Raw genomic sequence first — 13,347 nt, 5'->3', positions numbered from 1 at the left:
CGTGGCTTCTGAGCAGTGTGTTTTCTTTGTTCTCCAACTTTCAGTCTGAACAAATGCATCCTGTTTCTTTGTTTTTGGAGAGACACAGTTTCGTCTGTCTCTCCCATGGCCGTGATGCGCTTTAATAAATTTCTGACTGTTCAACCTAACCTGCCTTGGATATTTCCTTAACACTACCATGGAGACAAACTCACCCAAAATAGCAGCAGACATATAAGAGAATCAAAAGGCCTGAGAGAATAAATGGTATGTGCCTGGTGCTGAAAAGATAACGAAGTAAGTGTCAGGTGGACCACTCCGGGGTGGGTATTCCATAACTGGACTGAAAAGGCCTGCTCCTGAGTAGCCACCAGCCATACCTCAGCATGTGCGGGCACTCAGAGCAGGCATCTAATGACAACCTTAGGGTCTGGATAGGAATCTATGGGAAGAGGCGCTCCTTCAGATCCTGGGGTGACCCAAACCCATGAAGGGCTTCATAGGTTAACAATGACACCTTGATTTGGTCTTGGAAATGAGCTGGGAACCAGTGAAGATGGTACAACACTGGCAGTTGAGGCTGGTGGCTCTGATGTCAGTGGCCCAGTGAATCCGCTCTGGGTTTCAGTCAGAACTCTTAGGGCGCAAGCCTATGGAGATACGTGGCTGCATCCGAACTCGGAGGCGACTGTCTATCCAATGCAGGGCAGGAGAAGCACGGAGGGGATAGTTCCTTCCATGCTTCTCCTGCCCTGCATTTGTGGCTAGACAGCTGATTTCGGCTGTCTAGCTGCGGGAAGGCGGAGCAGGGGAGGAGGCCGCTGGACGACACATAGGATGTCTCATACCAGCATTTCCGCCTTCCTCGCCCCAGAACGCCCCCTGGAACGCCCCATTTTGGCCGCTTCGTGCTCCTCTTGCGAGCACAGAGCACAGGGCTGTTCCACGCTGCCTGTGAGGCAGCGCAAGGTGGGGGGGGAGGTCGGTTCTCCAGGAACTGACCTCAGAGCATGGGCTCCAAGGTTGGTTCCTAGAAAACCACATATCCTATGGCCATCTAGCTGCTGACAAGCAGCCATAGGATTGCTCCCTAAAGGAGCTATCCCAGATGCTGAACCTAAGGTCCAGAACCTTGGGAGCTCCTTTAGAGTTCTGGCTGGTTCTGACTGAAAGCCAGAGCAGATTCACCGGCCCACTGACATCGGAGCCACCAGCCTCTACTGCTGAGCTCCTAGTAGTTAGAGAAGGCTTGGCTGCAAGGAAGACAGAATTAATGTTAGACAGAGCAGCTGGGACTCAGGGAAAAGCAACTAGTGATGGGCAAACGGAATCTCATCATAATTCATAATTTGCTCACCAAATTATGAATCCAATGTATAAACTCAGGTAAGTGTTTCTGTTATTGCAAGGTTTTGAAGTATCTTCAGTTGTTTCCTGGGCAAGGTGCTTGAGAAGGTGGTTGCTGGTCAACTGTAGGCACTCTTGAATGAAACTGATGGCCATTTCAATAGGGCTTCAGGCCTGGTTTTGGAATGGAAACTGCCTTGGTCACCCTGTGGGATGACCTTTGCCGTTGGAAGGATGGGGGCTGCAACCAAGTTAATTCTCGTGGACCTCTTGACAGCTTTTGATACCATTGATCATGGAGTCTTTCTGGATAAGTTGTCTTGGTTGGGTGTTCCAAGAACCACCATTCTGAGTGTCCTCGCACCAAATCTGAGACACCTCTGTCAGCTCAGGCAGGGTGACTCGTGGCCACAAGGTGGGTGCTTCACCAACAGAATCCCTAATCTGTCCAGAGCATCCAACACAAGACACAACCACTCTAGGTTGGCACTCAAATGGACAGGAAGCAGAGAGAGAGAGAGAGAGGGAATTCCTATGGACTATAGCAACTCCGCCTTCTCGGCCTTCTAATCTATTTTGGGGCCTAAGTGCCCAGAAGGGCATATCTGGGAGAGACTAACTTCCCCTTACTCCCCAACCCAGGACTTGGCTATACACATCAGATCAGCTTCCTCATCTGCAATCAAATAATGGATGAGTCATCTTTTTAACTGACCAGGTATTTAACAACAGCATGAGCAGACTGGTGGGCAAGCTAGTAAAGGCACCACAGTTAGGAACATAGGGGAACATAGTTAGGAACATAGTTAGGAACATAGTTAGGAACATAGGAAGCTGCCTTAGGCTTATACTGAGTCAGACCCTGGGTCCATCTAGCCCAGTACTGTCAACACTGATGGGCAGTGGCTTGCCAGGGTTTCTGGCAGGAATTTTTCCAGCCCTGCTTGGAGAAACCAGGGATTGAACCTGAGACCTTCTGCATGCAAAGCAAGGGCTCTTACCACTGAACTATAGCGTCTTCCCTTTTTGGGGAGGGAGGAACCAGAAGTGGGGGTAGGCATCAGATGTCTACTATCTTTGGTCCTCACCCAGCATGGCAGTGCCACACACCTACCATGAGTCTCCTCCCCCTGTACCCCCGTCCCCAGGTTATCATCAAAGACATCTCCCAAGCAAGTGGTCTAAAAGCCTACTGTATAAATACAGAGCAAAGCAGAGAGTGAGAGAGAGACAAAGAGAGAGAGAACAGCAGGAGTTAGCCCTTCCTGCAGCAGCTGAAGGGAAGCACAGGGGGAGAGAAATAAGTATCTTACTCCGACTCCCTCACTGTTCCAATTGCCACAGCAGCTTCTCAGACCTTCTGCTGCTACTTTAGAAAGCACCAGGGCCCAAAATCCCACGGTCACCTTCTTATATGCTTCCAGGTCTCTCAACTGGGACTCAAAGATTGCAGAGGGCTCCTCCCTCTTCTCAGAGGTAAATGGGGTGGTCATTTTCCTCAGTCTAGCCCTGAAGTGTCTCCGCCAGAGGGGCAACCTCCCTTTGGTGTCAACCCTTCATCGACCCGCTGCCTGTGCAGTGCTGGCAACAGGTTTTTGAGGGCCCTTGGGCAAGGCACCCTCCGTGGGCCCCTCCCGCAGTGAGTCTTCCTTCTCACCACCATTGTCATCAGCTGCTCTTGCTTCTCCTCCACCTCTTTCTCATCAGTGCTTGCTTGACCCCTTGCTTGCTCGACCGGAAGAGATCCCATGAGCAAGCAGGCTGTGGCATTTACCACTCCTCCTTCTCACCACCGCCATTATCTGGGTCAGAGCAAGAGGCAGGTGAAGAAGCAGGGCTGCAATGGGGAAGAGGACAAGCACCTACAGGGAGATCTTGCGAGTGGGCCCCTGCTGGGATGTGAGCCCTTGGCAGGAGCCTGACCATGCCTACCCTCGACACAGCATTAGGCCTATGGGAAATGCCCCACCCATCCCTTAAGAGGTCTCCAGGGCCAAGGGTTCCACATGTCCCAGGGGGCAGGGCTCTCCGCTTCTTTCACCCTAGTTGGTGAAAGGCAGGCCACTCCCTCTTCCAGCTTTTGCTCCACTTTGGTACCCTCCAGTACCAAAGTACTGCCCTGGAACTTCTCACTGCTTGGGGAAGCATGGAATGATGTCCTGCTTCAAATCATAACCAAAGTGACAATGACCTCATGATATCTGATATCATGACATCTGTCTGCTGTGTCCATGCCTATGTGGTCCATTAATAGCTGGCCTAAAGAAGATGGGGTGGATGGAGTGTGCTAGATGCTGTTCTCAAGGAGGACCCCCTGGCCACATAGGACACTGAAATCTGTCCACGCATTTCAGCACACTGTGGTGAGTGGCCACATGGCGACCTGTCCAGCTCTGTCTTGTCTGGAATCCTGCAGATCCTCCCCTTGCCCCCAGCTTTTCCCACAGGTGGGGAAGTCTGAAGAGACTGGAAGCATTCACCTACCCCTTATTTTTCTCCTTTCCAACAGACTGTCACCCTCCTAGGTGGGCAAAGACCAGACATAAAGGAATCATGCATCTGCTCTACCCAAGTGGTTTCTGCATCCAACCACTAACCGTGCAGCAAGCAGAGAACTCACAAGGGAGTATGAATAGGTGAATGCCACCCACCCCAGTTCACCTCATAATTAGCTCTTTTCCCCAAAGCTCAGAGTCCTTCTAAAAGTTCTCTGAGAAAATGTAGGAAGTCAAAGCCAAAGCCCTTCCTGCAGCCCTCTATTTCCCCTAGCAAATGTATCCTTGCAAATGGGGGGTTGATTGGGGAGATTGGCAGGAGAGTGGATTTACAGGTGGCCGCAGAGGCCATGCTCCAGGGTGTCTTTTTGCCACTAGGATGCATGGGAACGTTACATTTTCAGTGCCTCCCTTAAACAGGGAAACATAGGAAAGCAGCTCCAAAAGAACTACACATTCTTAAATCCTTTTGACTGGGTCCCATTTTCATCTGCACTCTGCATATTCATTCCTTGCATCACTTGGCCCTTTGACCTCACTTTATAAAACACAAACATCCCCCCTCTTCTTTCTTTACTCAGGATCCCTCTCTCTCATCTATCTATCTATCTATCTATCTATCTATCTATCTATCTATCTATCTATCTATCCCACTGTGGTTATCACTTGACAGAGTAGGTCCTGGGCCATAAAATCAGCTGCTACACTAAACGTGTTAGTCTTTAATGTGCCACAGGACTCTTAGTTGTTTTTGCTGAAACAGACAAACACAGTGACCTCTCTACAATTCCCATTTGCCCCAGCAGTAATGGACATTACTGAGCATGCTCAGGAATATCCAGGCCTTAAGGATGAGGTATACAACGCCTTTGCTATCGCCAGCCAACTCCACCCTCAATCTGGATCACCCTGCTTCACACAGGTAAGACTCCTCCTTTCTCCCTTGCTGTCCTATATCTTTAGAAATGCCACCAGGACTTGTGCTTGATGCCACCTCTTACTTCCTTAAATTCCCCCCTTTAAACCCTACGCGTTTTTGAAATTGGGGGAGGGGGGGCTGGTAGAAAGGGGTGCCTGATGGTAGCCCCTTTAAGAGTTGGAACTGATATTCAGTGGGAATTTTGGGCTCATAATGGGCTTTCATGGAGCCACTGTGGCATAGCGATTAGAGTGTTGGACTAGGAGTCCGAAGATCCGGGTTCTAGTCCCCACTTGGCCATGGAAGCTCACTGGGTGACTTTGGGCCAGTCACAGACTCTCAGCCCAACCCACTTCACAGGGCTGTTGTTGTGAGGATAAAATAGAGGAGGAGAATTGTGTAAGCCGCCTTGGGTTCCTTAAGGAGGAAAAAGGCGGGATATAAATATAATAAATAAATAAATTATAGGTTCTGCTAGTGTTGGCAATCATGAACATTCAACCTCACATCAGTTGCAGATTTAAAAGTCAACAGGTCCAGCGTGGGTCAGTATGTATAATTCAGAGAGAGGCTGCCAAAATGGAGGCTTCTCCCTTTCTCATCACTGCAATTCCACACCAAACAGAATTGCTTAGGAGATGTAGAAGGGAAAGGAGAAGAACTGTGTCAGATTTTGTGCTCACACACAGAAATGTCTGAAACCTTCTCTTCGGAATTGATATTAGCAGGGCTGGCGGTTGTAAACTTCAGACCTGCGTGAATTCACACACGCAAAAAAGGAAGAAGTTTAGTTCCCCAGAGAATTTCTGCTGTCGATACGCTGCTCTTTATGTAGCACAAAGGTGCTGAATGTAAAAGCCACATTGTCTAGTAACGATCCTCGGTGTCTGTCCTTGTTGGACTATTGATAACATATTTATTGATTATGGAGCTGGCTGGCTTCAGATCTCTCTGGAGACATACGCACCACGAATGAGGCTGACAAAGGCCTTTAAACTCTGTAACTTTGTTCCTTCGTCTCTTGATGCCAAAATCCAGCCTCGGATATTAACCTCTCGGCTTCTGAACAACAGAATCTTTCTTGGCCTTGAGCATGCAATTCAAGCTTTTTAAGGGCCAAATGAGATGTGATGGTGGCAAACTTAGTCTCTTTAAATGCACACTTTCTCCAATCACACATGACGTAGTAGGCAGAAGGGGTCATATCGCTGAAGGATGCTGAAACTCTTCACCATGGGAGCACTTGAGGTAGCACTGAGATAGCTCAATACTCCTTACTCCCAATCCCGCTTTTGTTCTTTGTATCAGACTCCACTGCTGCCCTTTACATGATTGGGACAAACCTATAATTAACGAGAGAAGTCTGCTACATTTTGTCTGGCTCTGATGCAACGTACAGTTCTTAGCTTTCAATGGTCGCGTGTTGGCTGGTTGAAGCCCATGGGTGCAGAGGCAAAGGGGGGCAGGAGAAAGAGGCAAGCCAGAGTTCCATGCTTGAGCTAATGGAGGTTCAACAATGACAACAAGTGGAAAGCCAGATATGGCGTCTCCTGGGGTTAGATAGACAACTCATTCCAATAACCACCAGAGCTCAACTAAGTCCTTAATAAGGGTGCACATGTCCTCAGGCCCTAGCTCCAGCATGACCTCCTTGGTGAAAAGTGTATCTCTCCAAGTGTATCTTGGAGTTCAGCACTCCTTCAGTGTTCTGTATTTTCTTGGTTGGCATCTTATGCATAGGAGAATAGGTGAACATGGCTCTTGGACAACTGGTGAGGCAGTTCCACAGATAGTTTGAACTGATCTTTTGGGTGTTCTGCTCATTCCTGTGTCCTCTTTCGATATGGGACTTTCTTCTGTACTGGAGTCTATTGTCTCTGCAACCTCAGATGGGGTTTCTTGGAGTCCTGTAAGCTCTTATCCCATGTCTTTCAGGTCTGGGTCACTATCCATACTTAAAAAGGTAAAGGTGTCCCCAACCAGTTGTGTCCGACTCTAGGGTGCGGTGCTCATCCCCGTTTCTAAGCCGAAGAGCCAGCGCTGTCCGAAGACGCTTCCGTGGTCATGTGGCCGGCATGACTGAACACCGAGGTGCACAGAACGCTGTTACCTTTCCTGCCAAGGCGGTACCTATTTATCTACTTGCAATTCTTGCTTTCGAACTGCTAGGTTGGCAGAAGCTGGGACTGAAGACAGGAGCTCACTCCGTCACGCAGCACTCGGGTCTCAAACTGCTGTCCTGCTGACCTTCCGGTCTGCAGTTCAGCGTCTTAACCACTAAGCCACCGCAGGGCCCTGAAAATATCCTCTCCAGACGCAATGGTGCTAGACTGCTAGCTCACCAAAAAGATGAACACTGGTGGTGACAATATTTTTTGACTTGCCAATGAAAGCGCACTCAGTCAGAGAGGCGCATCTGTGACCCTGTGCAATGTCGCAAGGGATGCTGGGACACAGTTCAGAGACTGCAGCCCGTTCTTCTTAAGATGGCTCAATGCAGATATCTCAAAGGCCAGTGAGAAGTACTCAGTGGGTGGGGTGAATAAATGGGCCACAAGCAATTGTGTGAAACCTGCAGTTTATCCCTGCCATGGCCCAGAACCAAAATTCAGACATCACATCTATGCCTGGAAGGAGCAAAGGAACACAGGAAGCTGCCAGACCAAATTAGACCATTGGTCCACCTAGTTCAGTGTTGTCTTCATGGACTGCTAGCAGCTCTCCAGGGTTTTAGACAGGGGTTCCTCCCAGCCCTACCTGGACATGCCACGGGTTGAACCTGCGACCTTTTTCATGCAAGTCAGGAGTTTTAGAACCGAGAAATGGCTCTTGCATGAAATTATTCTCTAAAGATCCACTGGTGTGCAGCCTTGTCTGGGAACTGAGCCCAGGACCCCTTGCGCACAAAGTGAGAATTGTGCCCCTAGACCAGGAGTGCAGCAACTCAGGCCCAGCGACTGATTCCAGCCCTCTGGGGGTCCCAATTTGGGTTCCCCATAAAGCCATGTCCCTGCTCCCTGGTCGCACCCTCTTTCCCCCAACTACCAATGATGTGGTGTTTTCTGGACTTTTGTGCAGTTTCCCCCCATTTTAAAAGCTTGAAATGCCACTCTTTAGGCATAGTTACTGTGGTGGCTCAGTGGTTAAGACGCTGAACTGCAGACTGGAAGGCCGGCAGGTCAGCAGTTCGAGACCTGGGTGCCACGTGACGGAGTGAGCTCCCGTCTTCGGTCCCAGCTCCTGCCAACCTAGCAGTTCGAAAGCAAGAAATTGCAAGTAGATAAATAGGTACCGCCTTGGCGGGAAAGGTAACAGCGTTCCGTGCACCTCGGTGTTCAGTCATGCCGGCCACATGACCACGGAAGCGTCTTCAGACAGCGCTGGCTCTTCGGCGTAGAAACGGGGATGAGCACCGCACCCTAGAGTCGGACATGACTGGTTGGGGACACCTTTACCTTTTTACTGTGGTACCAAGAGCTTTAAGCTATGCTACAGCCCCCAGCATTCCCAGGCGGTCTCCCATCCAAGTACTAACCAGGCCTGACCCTGCTTAGCTTCCAAGATCAGGTGCATTCAGGGTAGTATGGCCATAGCTCAACTGGTGTTTTGTTTGAATCCCTTCTAATGCTAGAGCAACAACAGGCCACCAAACTTCTGATCCAGAGATGATATGATATTGAAAGACAGGATCTGTACTCTCTGGTTAGTGGAACGTGTTCTCCAATGGCCTGTGGGATTCTGCCCGGTTATGGTATTACACCTTCTTATTTGACATCCCTTAGGAATATACAAGCTCGTAGAGCAGTTATACTTGCAAGACTAAATGTTCTACCAACAGGAGTGCTCCAGGGCAGACTTCTGAAAATTCCACTTCAAAACAGTGTCCATGCAAAGCAGGAGTCCTTGGAACATTGACACATGCACTTTTATATTGTAATTTTTACTCTGATTTGAGATGCCGCATAATTTATCCTCTTCTAACCAACTTCCCAGGCCATCCAGATGAAAGAGCGGTAATCGATTGTGTGTCAGATAAGATTCCACATGTCACTGAACAGGTCACTAAGTTCTTTCTAATTGCCATGTGCACAAGAGCCAAGTTGTTTGACTGTACTAGTTAAGCTGAAGAAACTGTAGCCTATGTCTCGATATTTGTATACTTGTCTGTGTATTTTAACTTGAACGGGTCTAAATGACCATAATAAAGAGAAAGAGAAACTTGAAGAGCTTGAAGCTATTATATGCTGGGATTTTTGTTTATTTTCGGCTCTACCTCTTGTGCCTTTGGCCTCACCCACCCCTAGAATGCGGCCCCTGAGAGCTTCTCTGAAATGGAATGCGGCCCTGAGGCTGAAAGAGGTTCTGCACCCTTGTGCTAGACCAACAAGGCAGAGGAATTCTGGGATGCTGAGGGCCCTAAGGCCAGTGGAGTCCCTCTCTGTGGACCATCTTAGGAAGCAGCTGATGGGGAACTCAGTTCGGCAGAGACAGCAGAAAGCAGGGAGAGAAGGTCCCCACAGGGCCCACGTTTCCTCCATCAACCCCTGAGAATGCTTCCCAGTAAATGCCTTCCCCAGAATCCCCTTCAGCTACTGTACCACTAGTCCAACCATACCAGCCCCAGGGGTAGTAGTAAGTGCGTCAGGAGACATAAGAACATAAGAAGAGCCCTGCTGAATCAGACCAAGGGTCCATCTAGTCCAGCATTCTGTTCACACAGTGGCCAGCCAGTTGTCGACCAGGGACCCACAAGCAGGGCATGAGCACAACAGCACCCTCCCACCCATGTTCCCCAGCAACTGGTATAAGAACATAAGAAGAGCCATGCTGGACCTACCAGTGTTGCTGGAGTGAACGTTGGAGAAGCAGACTGTCAGCCCTTCAACTGCAAATACTCTTCTGCTTGGAGGTTGGTTTGAGACCACACACTTGCCTGCAACAGCATCTCACCCTTGGGATGCTTCTGACCAGTTCCAGAGCAACACACTAAGCTGTTCTGCTTGCTTGCTGGCCTTATCCTTGCCCCCAGCGCTCCTGTGACCTGTGCAGGGTCCCTGATGCTCCACTGTTCCAAGACTCTCGACTTCCAGTCTTTGCTCACCAGTCTGGTGCCTTTGTGCTGATCCCTGCACCCACCTAGTAGCTGGACTGAAAGGAACTCTATAGTCCTGCCTTGAGACTGTGCAGCGTGGCTCCTCCGCAGAGGCCTCACCTCACGCACATGCTTTTAAAATATCCATTTGAAAACACAGAGTGAGATCATCCAGGGATTTGGAGTGACGTGTCTAGTACACTGATGATTCCTAGCTCTGTTTCTCCTTTTAGATCTGATTCAAGCAGTGCAAGGCCAGAACTGGGGCCTGGACTTGGTCATGGACTGGATGAGGGCCAATATACCGAAGCCCAATCATGACAAGCAGGGATGTGGTGGGTGTCCGGTTGGGGCTTGAGGCTCAGCGATTTCTCACCGTCTTGGCCCCCTGGATGCCAGTCCGTGGGACCCCACGCTTGTCTGACTTGGTGCACGCTGAGTTAGGCAAGCACAGTGGTGTCAGGAGCGCCCTAGCTGCCTCTTGCAGTCCCCTTCAATAGCCAACTCAGGACTCAGACGACGAGGATTCTTTCAAAAGGCTTTATTCCTTTATTACTTTATGACTCTTTCAGATACTATCACTAGCGACTAAGCAAGGAACAGCACTGGGGAAAGATAGCAGAGTAGCCTAAGCTCCAGGTAAGGCAGTTGGTCCCTGTTTGAAGGGGAACCACAGGAAGACCCTGAACTTATGGGCTATGGAGAGATCCTCCCTCTTTCCCTTGGGTCCTCAGGACGCGACCGTTGTTTGAGCTCCAAACGAGTGGAGCGCCTCCTTTCGGCGCCCTCCATCTGTTGCCGCTCCCTGCGTCTGCGCCGAGCATCCAGCAAGCCCCCCTCCAGCGCTCTCTCACTGCCAGGGTCACTATCTCTCCCAGGAATGCTGGCAGGAGGAATCTCTGCCAGCTGCTGTGCTTATGAGAGATGAGTGAGCTCCTCTCCCACGGATTGCTGTTCCTCCTCAGAATCAGAACTGCTCTGGGGCTCTATGGGCTCAGTTTCCACCCTGACAAGTGGTTCCTGCTGCTCCACTGAGCTGGGAAATGGCGGCTCGTCCTTTTCTGTAAAGGCCGATTTTACCTAAATGGCACCCGTAAAGAGGCCTATTTACGCAGCATTACAGGCGTAAATGGTCTAAACAGAGCTGCAAATGGGCCTCTTTATGGCCGCCACTTGCACAAAAGGGCCCTTTATGGAAAAGAACGAGCTGCCATTTCCCACAAAATGATGGCTCGGCAGAGGAGCGTGAGGCTGCCCGCCACTTGCTGGGCACACGCAAACGGCCTGGTGGCTCACCACACTCAGCGGGCAGGGGTGGGTGGCAGGCGAGGGTCTGGCGAGCGGCACGCGAGGCGGGCTGAGGTGAGTTCGCCCATCCCTAACGCCAAGGAGGAAGATCTGTTGGTAAGTGCTTCTCTTGCCTTGGATGGTCAATCTATTTTCTGGTTACAATCCACCAGAAGGATCAGGTCTGCTGTTTGGGGATGCTCACTGAACCGGCTAGCTTTGACCTTGGAGGCCCAAGCGGCCACAGTGGCATGGAGCACCTTGCACCAGCACAGGCTGGTGCACCGGTTTCAGCCCTTTCTGGACATAACCTGGTTATCCATGCTCTTCGGTCCCCTCTAGATTAGATTATTTTAATGCATGAGGCTGCCTGGAAATACATGTTCAGAATATAGTTGCAAGATTACTAACTGGGACCAGTTGTCATGCCCTACCTGGAGGAGGATTCATCTGAGGAAGAAGAGGAGGAGAAGAGCCAGCACAATGGGCCCCAGCCAGAGCTAAGCAAGGAACAGGTGGCCTTGGCTGACAGTCCTCCCCTGGAAACATTACAGGAGCACCCTGGCCCCTCTTGAGCAGTTCCTGGATTTCCCCAAATGCTGGAAGCAGAGCCTGAGTTGATCCAACCCTCGGAATGGCGTAAAATCAGATGCGAGCAGCAAAAGAACAGGGAGTCACAGCATAGGGCCTCCCTTAAAAGCAACACGCTGACCTAGTTAGCCAGCTGTGCTGATTAACGACCAGCTATAAATCAGCCCCACTGATGCCAGCTCTCTGCTGCGAACAACAGTGCCTTAAGCTCAGCTTTTCATTCCAAGATACCAGATCTGACAGGTTCCTAGACCCTCGGCTACTCATGTGTATAATGCTTTCGGACACCGCCTGACTGGCCTTGATGCTTGATAAAACTGATGCTTGTGAACTGACTTTTGGACGGCTTTGACCTCACCTCTTCCTCAGCCTGCAAAACCTCCTCAGATCAGAACTCCTGTGTATGACTTTGGCTGCTCTCTCTGCTCCTGGGACTATCTGCACCTTGCCCAAAGCCCTTGCCTGCATGGAAACAGGGCACCACTATTGGGGGCATGTCTTGCCAGCCCTTAAACAGAACACTGGCTTGTGGTCAGTTTCTGGGCAGAATTCAGAGTGCTGGTGCTAACCTTTAAAGCCCTATAGCAAGGATGGGGAGCCTTAGGCCTGTTGGCCAACTCCTTGAAGTCCAAATCAGCCCCCAGGGAGTAGCCACGATGTAGACAAAACACACTTGAGTGGTGGGTTAAGAACAGACATTTACCGGAGATATAACAAACTTACATCTCAAGGTAAGTTGGCTGAGGTCAGCCCCATCACTTGCAGGAGGAAGAGGGAAGAAGATAGAAAAGTAGAAGGCGGAGACAAGGAAAAGGCGGAATGACCTCCCAGAGATCCCCTCCCTCCTCACTCAGGTACATATTACGCCTTCAAGTTCAGGTTAAAAAGGAGGGTAAGGGGAGACATGATAGAGGTCTACAAAATTATGCATGGTGTGGAGTGGATAGGGAGACATTTTTCTCCTTCTCTCAAATTACTAGAAGCCGGGGTTATCTCATGAAGCTGATTGGTGGGAGATTCAGGACAGATAAAAGGACGTACTTCTTCACACACCACATAGTTCAACTATGGAATTCGCTACCACAGGAAGTAGTGATGGCCACCAATTTGGATGACTTTAAAAGGGGGTTGGTCAAATTCCTGGAGGAAAAGGCTACCAATGGCTACTCGTCTTGATGGCGATATGCTACCTCCAGTACCAGAGGCAGGGAGACTAGGTACACCAGTTGCTGGGGAACATGGGTGGGAGGGTGCTGTTGCACTCATGCCCTGCTGGTGGGTTCCTGGTCGACAGCTGGTTGGCCACTGTGTGAATGGAAAGCTGGACTAGATGGACCCTTGGTCGGATCCAGCAGGGCTGTTCTGATGTTCTTATGTTAAGTGATTCATGGCCCTAGTCCCTCCAACAATCCAGTCCTCCTGGGTTCCAAATCTGGCCCTCTGGGGTTCCTGGAAAGCCCCACCTCTTCCAGCCAACCATCAATGGTTTGGTGGTTTCCTGGCTTTTGGGGGGGCAGTATTTTCCTTAAAGATAAAATATGCTGCTACTTCTGGCCCCACCCCTTTTGCCTTTGGGGTCGCCCACCATTGGAATGCGGCCCCCAAGAGATTGGCTGAAATGGCATTCGGCCCTCGGG

General features: G+C 50.2%; 1 pseudogene; it reads right to left on the bottom strand.

Annotated features, from left to right (window-relative positions):
- Positions 1-8,226: 8,226 nt before the first annotated feature.
- On the bottom strand, positions 8,227-8,335 carry LOC146336754 (5S ribosomal RNA; annotated as a pseudogene).
- Positions 8,336-13,347: the final 5,012 nt, after the last annotated feature.

This window comes from Heloderma suspectum, chromosome 12, assembly GCF_057233095.1.
Source record: "Heloderma suspectum isolate Gila_16-S chromosome 12, 16-S_ref, whole genome shotgun sequence".
NCBI lineage: Eukaryota > Metazoa > Chordata > Lepidosauria > Squamata > Helodermatidae > Heloderma > Heloderma suspectum.
This window is presented reverse-complemented; position numbering and strand designations above follow the sequence as displayed.